This window comes from Melanotaenia boesemani, chromosome 9 (assembly GCF_017639745.1).
Source record: "Melanotaenia boesemani isolate fMelBoe1 chromosome 9, fMelBoe1.pri, whole genome shotgun sequence".
Taxonomy (NCBI): Eukaryota; Metazoa; Chordata; class Actinopteri; order Atheriniformes; family Melanotaeniidae; genus Melanotaenia; species Melanotaenia boesemani.
In genome coordinates this window covers 9,302,049-9,314,426 of record NC_055690.1, presented here as the reverse complement: position 1 = coordinate 9,314,426, position 12,378 = coordinate 9,302,049, and the positions used below count along the sequence as shown (strand labels likewise).

General features: G+C 47.0%; 1 pseudogene; it reads left to right on the top strand.

The window, feature by feature from the left end:
* The first annotated feature begins 2,655 nt into the window (after positions 1–2,655).
* LOC121646106 overlaps positions 2,656–12,378 on the top strand; it is a 32,596-nt pseudogene continuing 22,873 nt past the window's right edge.

Sequence of the window (12,378 nt, the reverse complement as noted above, 5' to 3'; positions counted from 1 at the left end):
AAATTCTCCACAAAGAGTTCCAGGCGCTACGTGAATCACTAGAATTCAGCCAGAAGCAGGTGGAAAGTCTGGCTGCAGAAAATGCCGGTCTCAGAGAGACGGTAAAATCCCTCACCGAGGGCTTGACCCGTCTCTCAGATGAAAATAAGAAGATTAAGGAAACGGTGATCGATCTGCAGGCGCGGAGCATGAGAGAGAACCTGGTATTTGCAGGGATTCCAGAGCAGACGGAGGAGGACCCCGAGACCACGGTGAAAAACTTCATCAAAACCCACCTGAAGCTCCCGGAAGAAACGGTGAAAAACATCTCCTTTCACAGAGTCCATCGGCTCGGCGGGAGGAAACCCGGGTCCAGCAGACCAAGACCCATCGTAGCGAAGTTCGTCAGCTTCAAACAGAAGGAGCAGGTGAAGAACCAGGGCCGCGAACTGAAGGGGACCAACTTCGGAGTAAACGACCAATATCCGAGAGAGATTCTGGACCGACGGAGAGTCCTGTTTCCCATCAGAAGGAAATCTATGGCTAATGGCGCTCGCGCTGTCATCGCGGTGGATAAACTGTTTATTAATGGACAACTGTACCGCGACCCGGACGTCACTCCGTGGCTCTTCTGATCCCAGGTGCTGTATGTCAATCTCTCCAAATGATCACTCTTAACTCGCCATTATAGATCACTGACAGTAGAACACACTGCTCGTCTCACCACAGCCTCTACATCTAGATCGATGTATTTTTTTTCTGTTTTGTTTTTATATTTCACACAAATACTTTTCTCACTTTTCACTATCTTTCACGCTTTCACTGTTAATTGTAATCCAGCTCGTAATATCAGCAGCGCACGCGGCCGGTCGAAAACCGTCAGGACGCACAGCCGCACCATACATGATAAATATAAACACTCGCCTTTTATGTATGAGAGAACACGCATTAAGGTAGACTACATATACGGACATTTAACATACGGACAAACGCACGCAATCAGGCTGCATGCAAACACGCGCGAACACGCAAGAGGGGCGCACAAAGACACACGCGTCAGTAACACGCATGAAGCATTAAACCGTTCACAATAACCATGTTAAAAATCGTCTGTTGGAATGTACATGGAGCCGGTTCCAGGGAGAAGAGGTTGAAGATCTTTAATAAATTACAGGAGCTGCAGGCTGACATTGTCTTACTACAAGAGACTCATTTAACAAACTCAACCATAGATCTTCTTCAAACAGCTCAGTTTCCTCATGTTTACTCAGCTTGTTACAATTCTAGGCAAAGAGGAGTAGCTACTCTTATTAATAAGAGACTAAATTTTGACATAGATAGCACAGTAGTGGATCCGGAAGGCAGATTTCTGATAACTTTATTATCTATTTGTAATATCAAATTATGTATTACCAATGTATATGGCCCCAATGCAGATGATCCCTCCTTTTTCCACTCCCTGTTTGCTACACTCCAGAATTATTCAGATAACAGAATAGTGCTAGCTGGTGATTTTAATGTAGTCTTGACTGAACAAGATCGCTGCAGCACATCAGCCAGTCATCGAGTCTGGCAGTCGTCAGAAACTATCAAACAGTACATGAAGGATTTTGGTCTTTGCGATGCTTGGCGCTCTCACCATCCTAAACTAAGAGAATACACCTTCTTCTCTTCAGTTCACCACTCCTTCTCTAGAATAGATTATATTTTAAATAGTAACTCACTAATGGACGACATTTCAGAGACTCAGATACATCCAATCAGCATTAGCGATCACGCACCAGTTTCATTCACTCTGAGAAACAAAAATAATAAACCGATTGGTAAAAGCTGGAGATTTAACACCTCTTTATTGAAAGATCCTGAGTTTATTGATTATTTTAAAAAAGAATGGTCAATTTATATAGAAAAAAATGACATGCCTGAAACTTCAGCGTGTCTCCTTTGGGAAGCAGGAAAAGCAGTAATGCGAGGGAAAATAATTTCCTTCTCCTCACATAAGAAGAAGAAGGAAACAGCAAGAGTTTTAGAATTAGAACTCAGGATTAAATCATTGGAGGAGGCTTACCGCATTTCCCCCGAAGAGCACACAATGAATAATATAAGGAAAACTAAATTGCAGCTTAAAGAAATTATAGATAAAAAAACACAGTTTTTAGTGCAAAGACTTCGCTTGGAGAACTTTGAACACAGTAACAAATCTGGAAAGTTTTTAGCAAATCAACTAAAACAAACAAGGAGAAAACAACAATCTCCTCTGTTAAAGATCAAGACGGAAACATCAGCCATGACCCAGACAAGATAAATGACACGTTTAGAAGCTTCTATAAAACATTATATGAATCACAGATTAATCCAACAGATGAACATATTGAACAATTTTTAAACAACATTAATCTACCAAAACTAAAAAATGAAAATAAAATAAATTTAGATGCACCTATTACTGTAGATGAACTCCACAAAGCTCTCCAACATATGCCCAACAATAAAGCCCCGGGTCCAGATGGTTACTCAGCAGAATTTTACAAGGAATTCTGGACAACGCTAGCTCCTACATTTTATAATATGTTGTTAGAAATACAGGAAAAACAAAAAATACCGCAAAATATGAACTTAGCTAATATAACACTATTGCTAAAACCAGGCAAAGACCCCACACTTCCATCCAGTTACCGTCCCATATCTTTAATAAATGTAGACCTGAAAATAATTAGTAAAGCTCTTGCCAGAAGGATAGAAAAAATAACCCCTCTTATAATACATCCGGACCAGACAGGTTTTATAAAAGGTCGACATTCATCTACTAACACACGTAGACTAATTAACCTCATTGATTACTCTACTTTACATAATCTAGAATCCACAATCATTTCTCTAGATGCAGAAAAAGCCTTCGACAGGGTAAACTGGAAGTTTCTATTTGCAACACTAGACAAATTTGGGTTTGGACCTTCTTTCATAGAGTGGATTAAAATATTATATAATAACCCAAATGCATGTGTGAAAACCAACGATCAAACTTCTCCAAGCTTCCGCTTACAGAGAGGCACCAGACAGGGCTGCCCACTCTCCCCCTCACTTTTTGCCATTTTCATAGAGCCGTTAGCAGCTGCTATTAGACAAAATACAGAAATTAAAGGAATCCAGGGCAAAAATATAGAACATAAAATAAGTCTTTATGCAGATGATGTATTACTCTTCCTTCAGAACTCACAAACATCACTCTCTGAGACAATCACAGTTATTAATAAGTTCTCATCAATATCTGATTATTCTATTAACTGGTCTAAGACTACAGCCATGTTCATCAACTGTGACCTACAAAACATCCCTAATATCAAAATACAGACAGGAAACATTAGATATTTAGGTATAAATATTTCCCCCAGATTATCAGATTTAACAAAACTAAACTATGTTCAGCTACTAAAAACAATAGAAGATGATCTCTTACGGTGGAGGCGCTTACCCATCTCACTAATGGGGAGAGTTGCCACCATTAAGATGATGATTCTACCTAAAGTTAATTATTTATTTTCAATGATACCCACTAAACCCTCCACCAGTTGGTTTAAATCTCTGGACTCTTTCATATCCAAGTTTCTTTGGAAAAACAAGCCGTCACGTATCAGCCTTAAAACCTTACAGCAGACTAAAGATAGAGGAGGACTGGACCTACCAAACTTTAATCACTACTTTATAGCTAACAGGCTGCAGTACATCTCAAAGTGGCTCAAACCCAGTTATCTGGATGAGCCGTGGCTAGATGTGGAGCAGGCTTTGTGTGAGGACTTAGTCATCTCTGACCTGCCGTTCATCAGCTCAACCATTAAACCATATAAGTGCTTTAAAAGCCTTAACATCCGTTTTTCCTTAATGGCTTGGTGGGAATTCTGTAAGATAACCAGATCTTCCCTCTTTCCATGTAGACTTACACCCATCTGGAACAACCCTGACATCCTGCAGAACAAAAAGATGATAAACTTCACTCAATGGAAGACTAAAGGAATACAACAGTTAGGACAGATAATAGAAAATGGAAACTTTGTATCTTTCAACACAATTGTCTCACAGTATGGAATCAACAGCAATAAATTCTTAGAGTACCACCAACTAAAATCAATTATATGTAAGAAGTATACCCCTGTACAGTTAGACTTGCAGCTTCCTGTCAGAATAGCAGAATTCCTGAATCATAATACTCCAAAATTATTATCAAAAATATATAGATTACTTGCAAAGCTAGAAGACAGGATATCTCTCCCAACTTCAAAATGGGAAGATGATTTATCTAATAACTTTGATCAGAAAAGATGGTCACAAATATGTTTAAACATGTTTAAAATGACTCAGAATTCAAATATACAACTAATACAATTCAAAATTCTCCATAGAACTCATTATACAGGACACAGGATGTTCAGGATGGGCCTTTCACCATCAGATATCTGCCCACACTGCTCTGAGAACACCTCTGATAGCTACATCCATGCGCTGTGGTCCTGCACACCTGTCCAAAGGTTCTGGATTAAGGTGTGTGAAGATCTCTCAAAATGGTTTAAAACTAGTTTTCCTGCAAACCCCACACTTTGCCTACTGGGCAACCTGGGTGACACCAACATAGGAATACACTCCATAAACTTAGTCCTCGCAGTCTTATGCATCGCAAAGAAAACTATTCTTGTGAACTGGAAAGATAAGAACAATTTGTCTATCCAGCAGTTTAGAAATCTCCTATTAGATCACATCAGCATTGAGACAATGTCTGCCTCCTCCAGGAACCAGTCAGTTGACTTTCATTCCCTCTGGTCCCCTGTGACTGGCTACATCACTTAATGTAGGTGGAGGATTGCGGCTTCGCTGGGATAGGGGCGGATGTGGGTGGGGGGTCCCTGGTGACTTCAGGTCTCCGGTTGTCTCCTGGGTGGGGATCTAGGCTGCTCCGCTGCTGGGTCGGCTGGGGGTTCCGGTCTGGGCGGGCGGCATTGGGTGGGCCCCGGGGTGGGGCTGCCTCGTGGCGGTGGGGGGTGGCTGCCGGGGTGCCTGGGTCGGTGTCCGTCGGCCCCTGGCCGGGTGGCCGGTCGGGCCCGGGGTGGGCCGGGTGGGGGCCCCGGGCTCTGGGGCGTCGGGTCTCCCCCCGCTCCTGGGGGGTGGGGGGTCTGCCGCTGCTGGGGGGGGCTGGGCCCGTCCGGATGTGCCGTGCCGGGGGTTGGTCCGTGCCCTGGTGCTTGGTCGCAGCCCCGGAACCTGGGTGGGGGTGTGTTTGTGTGTGGGTGTGTGTGTGTGTGTGTCTGTGGGTATGCTGGTGTGTGGGTGGGTGTAGAGGGACGTGTGTGCTGTATGTGTGTGTGGGTGTGTATGAAGGTCTGGGTGTGTGCGTGTATGTGTGTGTGTGAGTAGTGTGCGGGTGTGTGTGTGGAGGTCTATGTGGGATGTGGGTGTGTGTGAAGGTATGTATATATGAGTGTGTGCACGTGGAGGTCGAGGTGTGTGTGGAGGAGTGAAGGAGTGGGTGGAGGCGTGAGTATGTATGGAAGTGCTTGTGTGTATATGCAGGTATGTATGTGAGTGTGTGTGTAGTGGTGTATGTGTATGGAGGGGTATGAGAGTGTGTGTGTATGTGGGCACCGGTGTGTGTGTTTATAGGTATGTGCGTGACGTGTGTGTGTGGAGGTATGTGCACGTATTGAGGTGTTGGTATATAGAGGTGTGTGAGAGTGTGTGTGAGTGGCTGGGGAGAAAAAAAAAAAAAAAAAAAAAAAGAGTGTGTGCGTTTGCAAGGGGTTAGGACGTGTCCTCTGGGGGGCGCCCTGGCTGGGTGTTGGGGGCGGGGGCCTGGGGTTCCCTTCCTTCGCCTCGCCCCCCTCCCACTCAGAAAGAGGAAAGTGGCCCCTTGGGCTGGTGGCTGGCACCTGGGGGGGTTCGTGGCGTGCCTGGGTTGGGGTGCCTGCTCTGGGCCTGTGACGCCCTTCGGGGCCGGCGGGGGACGGGGGCGCCCTAAGCCACTGGCGGGTCGTCTTCCAGGGGGGAGGCTTACCCCCCTCTGGACCTACATCTCCTGACCCCTCCCCTCCCCACTCTTCACTACATACACAGGTAGGGCCGTGGGGGGTGTGCTTGTTGCGCTGGGCGGGGCAGGGGGGTCATCATAGTGGCCCTGTTGCTTCGCCGAGCGGCAGCATGCCTCCCAGCAGCATGCCTCCCAGCTTTTAATTCCACTTAGTCACTGAGCACAAATAACATTTGCAACATACAAACACGTTTTGGGGGGTGGAACATGCGAGGTCAGGTGGGTGGGACTGCTCAGGTGGCCCCACCCCCTCCTCAATGCAGTTACTGCCCCCCAATTTTAACCCTCTTTTTTTTTTAATTGCAAACAGCACATAATATATTCCCTCACTAGTGGGGGAGGGAGGGGGGATGGGGTCTTCAAGCGCCCCTGTCTCCATGGATGGCCCGGGGGCGGGGCGGGCCGGGTGGCCTGTCGCGTTGGCCCGGGGCGTGGGCGGGCTGTCCCGGGGGGGTTTGGCTGCTGGCCCTGGGGGGAAGGTGCTGTTTTGGGGGTGGGGAGTGGGGGACTGGGGCGGGGTGGGGGGGGTGGGGGGCCTGGCTCGTGTCTCCTCGCCTCCTGGCTGGGGCTGTCCCCCCGCGGCGTGGGGTGGCGGGAGGATGGTGGTGGGGGGATGGTGTTTGTGTGTGTGTGTGTGTATGTGGGGGGGGGGTGGTGTATGGGTGGGAGAGTGGTGTGTGTGTGGGGGGATGGGTGGTGGAGGGATGGTGTGTGTGTGTGGGAGGGTGGGGTGTGTGGAGGTGGATGTGTGGTGTGTGGGAGGGGGGGTGGTGTGGGTGTGGGAGGATGAATGGTGGAGGGATGATGTATGTGGGGGAGGATGGGGTATGTGTGGGAGAATGTATGGTGCAGGGATGGGGAGTGTGTGGGAGGATGGATGGTGGAAGAATGGTGTGTGTGCAGGAGGATGGATGGTGTATGGGAGGGAGGATGGTGTGTGTGTGGGGGAGTGGTGTATGTTTGGGAGAGTGGGTGATGGAGGGGTGGTGTGTGTGTGTGTGGGAGGATGGGGTACGTGAAGGTGGATGTTTGGTGTAGGAGAGGGAGGACGGTGTATGTGTAGGAGAATGATGTATGTGTGGGAGGATGGGTAGTGGAAGGATGGTGTGTGTGTGTGTGTGTGGGAGGTGTGAAGGTGGAGGATGGTGTATGTGTGGAGGATGAGTGGTGGAGGGATGATGTGTGTGTGGGAGGATGGGGTAGGTGTGGGAGAGTGTATGGTGGAAGGATGGTGAGTGTGTGGGAGGATGGATGGTGGAAGGATGGTGTGTGTGTGGAAGGATGGATGGTGGAAGGATGGTGTGTGTGTGTGGGAGGACAGAGTATGTGAGGGTTGGATGGTGTATGTGTGGGAGGATGAATGGAGGAGTGGAAGGAGAGTGTGTGTGTTTGTGTGTGTTGGGTCTGGGGGGGGGGGGGGGGGGGCCGGAATGGTTCTCGGGGTGTGCGGCTGGGCGCTGGGGTGTGGGGCTGGCCTCTGGCGGTGGCCGTCTGGGCGGGCCGGGTCCCCCGGGTGGCGTGCTGGCCCTTGGCCTGTGGGGGTGGGGGGTGTCCCTGCGCTCCTGGGCCCGGGCCCTCTGCCCCGTCTGTCCCGGGCGGCCGGTGCCCGGGGGGGTCGGGGACTGCTGGCCTCGGCCTGCCGGGGCCGGTGCCCTGTGTCCGGCGGGGCGGCTCCTGCTGGGGTCTCCTGCTGCTGCCTTCCTGGGTGGGCGAGTGGTCGTCTCTGTGGACCGGTCGGGATCTGTAGCCTACGGGGGGGCTGGTGGCCTGGGTCTCGGGACCGCTGGCCTGACTCTGGCCTCTGTTCAGGTGAGGTGGCATCTGCATGATCACTCTGCATGGTCACTCCTCCCTGAACGTCTCCACACAGTCTTTGCGTCGCCGTGTGGCCGAGTTCTCCAGCATATCCACACAGGTTTCTCTGCGCGTGTTCTTGAATACATATTTTTTTTTATTTTTTTTTATTACTTCTGTTCTTATTATTATTATTATTACTCTTACTCTTATTATTATTACTACTACTATTATTATTATTACTATTATTGTGATTATTATTATTGTTACTATTATCAACTAGTTGTGTAATGACCTACTGGCCAGGATGATCTTAGCTATATATGTTGCAAGTAGTATGGATTACATGGTTTTCTGTATAATGTTTTAAGTCCCCACCCGCACTCCCCACACCCTTTCTGTCCCTCTCTCTCCCCTCCCTCTTCTCTCTACTTTCTTTTCTATCTCTCTCTCTCTCTGTCCCCTCCGGTCGAGTCCAGCATTAAGAGTCTGATTTAATAAAGTTTTTCATGTCATCAAGAGGGACTTTATACATGTAGTATAAATCCCTGCTTGATAGAGTAAAATTGCCCAGCACCAGACAGCAGCCAGACAATCATTCTGTTTGCAACGATGCTGGACAAGACAGGTTAAAAAAAAGAAAAAAAAAAAAAAAGGAAAACATCATCACGACTGAGCCTCTTGAACTTGTTTGTATCGACTTCTACAACTCTAGGAACCGGTCATTTGACGTGCTCGTAGTCACTGACCACTTCACCAAGATGGCAAATGCTTTTCTTTGCCCGAACCAATCTGCCAAAGCTGTGGCCCACCAATTGTGGCATAACTTCTTTTGTGTCTATGGGTTCCCCAAGTGTATTCACTCAGACAGGGGGGCCAATTTCGAAAGTACCCTTATTGCTGACCTCTTGAAGCTTGCTGGTGTTCAGAAATCCCATACGACACCATATCATCCGATGGGCAACGGCTCATGTGAGAGGATGAACAGGACTCTGGGGACCATGATTCGGGCACTGCCACCAAGGTCAAAGCATAGGTGGCCTCAGGCCCTAAAATCCCTCACGTTTGCCTACAACAGTACCATCCACGAGACCACCGGGTATGCCCCGTTTCTCTTGATATTTGGGAGGACTCCTCGGCTGCCCATTGATTTGGCTTTTGGGTCTGTCTTGACTGTTCCCGAGGTTGTAAGCTATGATGGGTATGTTCAGTCGCTGAGGCGGAGTCTGAAGGAGGCTATGGGGGTTGCTCAGGCTTCAGCATCCAAACAGTTGAGGAGACATGCTGAGCTGTACAACCGGAGAGTCCGGGGGGCTCCAGTTGAGGTCGGTGATCGGGTATTGTTGGCCAACAAGGGAGAACGTGGTAAACGCAAGCTTGCCGACCGCTGGGAAGATGCCACTTATCTTATCATCGACGTCAGTGTTGACAGTCACACCTTTAAAATTCAGCATGAGTCATCTGGTGACGTGAAGACAGTTCACCGCAACTTGATAACACCACTTACCTTTCTGCCACTCCCTGACACGGTTTTGGTTGACGATCAGGACTTTTCTGTCTCTTCGACTTCTGACTCCCCATGTGAAGTGAGGGATGATGTTTGTACGGATGATGACATGTCGTCTGGGGCGGCTGAGTACAGAACTAAAGTTTGGGTTTCTCAGTTGCCATCTGAGGGGTCTAGTGATCAGGGTGGAAAGCTCGACAGTGAACATCGGGATGACCTGCACGCTGAACATCCTGAGCCATCTTTGTTTCAGTCACATGATGTTGGTGCTGGTCGATCTAGTTCCCGGGGCGGTTCACCCATTTCGCCTGTTTTGAAGGGACTCAAGCCTCAGGACCCCCAGCAGGCTGCCTCTGAGTTGTGTAGTGCGGGATCTGGGCAGGGCGACAGATTTTGTGCTGCTTTAGCTAATGCTTCTGGGGCTGCTGACCACGTTCCCTCTCTATGTACTGCTCCGGCTTTAGGCCCACTGGTGGAACCATCACATAGCATTAGGTCTAGAACGGGGAGGTTGTTGAGGCCTGTAACTAGGCTTATTGAGATTATGGACCAACAGATTAAACATATTAGGGAGTAAACTGAGAGACGGGTCAATAGAGTTTGAAAGAGACAGAGTATTCTCATGTGTTCTGGAGTGTTTTGGTTCTGTCATCTGGTGTGGATGGGTCGATACACCTTCCTAACTGTTTGATATATTAATTATGTAATTAATTGCGATGTGAGATGTTTTGTTTTACGCTCCATTTCTCACACCTATTTGGGTGGCGGCAAGTTACAGGTATGGAGCAGATACAGGGCGGGGTTTCTCATGATTGTATCCCTGGTGTAGCTTTACTGAGGGTCTGTGGAGTCACAGTGTGTGCTAGACATGTAACAGGCATGTTTACCTGAGATGGTTTAGGGGGTTTGGCCAGCCTCTTTCTCCTCTAATTCCTTATGGGAATAGTCTCCTGACTGGATTACATGTGACTTCATGGTATTGGTTTCCTCTGTCATTTTTTTTTTCTCTCTTTTCTTGTGATTCAATGTTTACATGTAATGTTTTGTTTCATCTGTTGTTGCTTTGTTGTTCTACGTTGTACTTAGCGCTTGACTCACTGGGTTGGTTTTTTTTTTATTTGTTTTTTTCTCTGGTCTATTTTTTATCTCTTTGTTTTGTTGAGTTTTTTTTTTTAGTGTAAGTGGAATTCAGCAGGGGGGAGTGTAACGGAGTCTAGTTGATTCCACTTGGCACTGAACAGGCAATCAGATTTGCCGTTTTATTTGCAGTCTATGTATCGGGGACACCTACTGGTTGGCACGGCACTCCTCAGGTTATAAATACTGGCTGTGACGTTGCCTCAGCACCAGTAAGAGAGGATTGAGCCCATGGTAGGTCACTCAGCGCACAGTACTGTATTAAAAATGTGAAAAGAATATAATAATAATACAACCAAAGCAATGTTATACTCGAGGACGTGCCGAATACATAGCATGGAACTGAATGGGTTAAAATTTCATTGTTTTGAGATGACGCGATAGTTGGCTACTTAGCTCAAATGCTAAGCTAATCTGTGCTAAACTCTTTTCCACAAAGCTGTGCCGAGCGGGTGATGAGTGTGACCGTGACCGACCAGTGTGTGTCTCATCGTTGTTTTTGCAGGTACATATGTCTTTTGTTAGCTTTAAGTTTGGTTATTATTTATGAAATATGACCAGTAAGAGAGGATTGAGCCCGTGCTGTGCTGAGCGGGTGATGAGTGTGACCGTGACCGACCAGTGTGTGTCTCATCGTTGTTTTTTTCAGACAATAAATTCCGTTCCAAATACTAAGAGTGTCGGCCTTCATCCACAAAAATCACAACACAACGCAGACAGTGGTTACAGTGGTTGTCTTTGTGAAGAAGCGTTACTATCCCTACTCTAAAACTGTCTGGAAGTCGGTTAAGAGTTTCAAATTCTTTAAAAACAACAAGCAAATCTGGTGCTAAAATGTCCCAAAAGGTCAAATAAAATTCCAAAGGGAGCCCATCCAGCCCAGGGGCCTTCCCTTTCTTAAACGTTGCTAAACATTTCCCGAGCTCAAAAGCTTTAAAATCCTGTTCCAAGACCGCAGTCTTTGTTATTGTCTTTTCTATGTATTCCAGTACCTCATTTATTATTTCCTTGTGAACACATTTTTCTTTGTATAAGTTTCGGTAATATCTTTCAACAGTTTCCAGCAGTTCTTGTGTATTTTTTGCACTTTCTCCATTTTCTTTCTTTAACTTTACAAAACCTCCATCCTTATTGATAATCCTTTTAAAGAAGTACCTGGTACATTTTTCACCTTCTTCGAGTTCACGCTCTCGGCTTCTTAGGATAATACCCTTGGCCCTTATTTCTGCTATGGTTTTCATTTCACGCTTTACATCTTTTATTTCTTCGTTGAAATCTATCCCTAGTTCCACTAGTTTAAAGTATCGTTGTAATCGTCTTTGCAGCCCCATCATGCAATTTTGTTCCTTCGCTTTCTTTTTTTTTACTAATTTTTTTAAAAAAAGTCTGGGTCCTTTCCTTCACCATCTCCCACCACTGTGCACGTGTGTTGTATAGGTCCTGAAGGGTCTGCCAGTCCTGATACTGCTCCCTGTATTGGTCGACGATGGTTTGGTCCTCCAACAGGGAGCAGTTCAGTTTCCACAGACCACTTCCATAAGTCACACCCGAAGTTAGTGACAGCGTGCAGGATAGCATGAGGTGATCTGAAAAAAAGATAGGTGTTAATCTAGCATCACTTATCTGGCAGTCACGTGTAAAAAAGTAGTCTATACGAGAGGCTTTGGTGCCGTCACCACTGTACCAGGTGAAGCCCTTCTCTCTGGGATGCATTTTTCTAAAGCAGTCAGTCAATTTAAAGTCCTTACATATATTTTGTAATAAAACTGATGATTTGTCTACTTTCAAACCCTCCCCCACCCCTCTTCTATCCTTATGACTTAGAATGCAGTTTAAATCCCCCCCGAAAACCAGTGGTGCCCTCCCCAGCATGTGGGGCTGCAGCTCC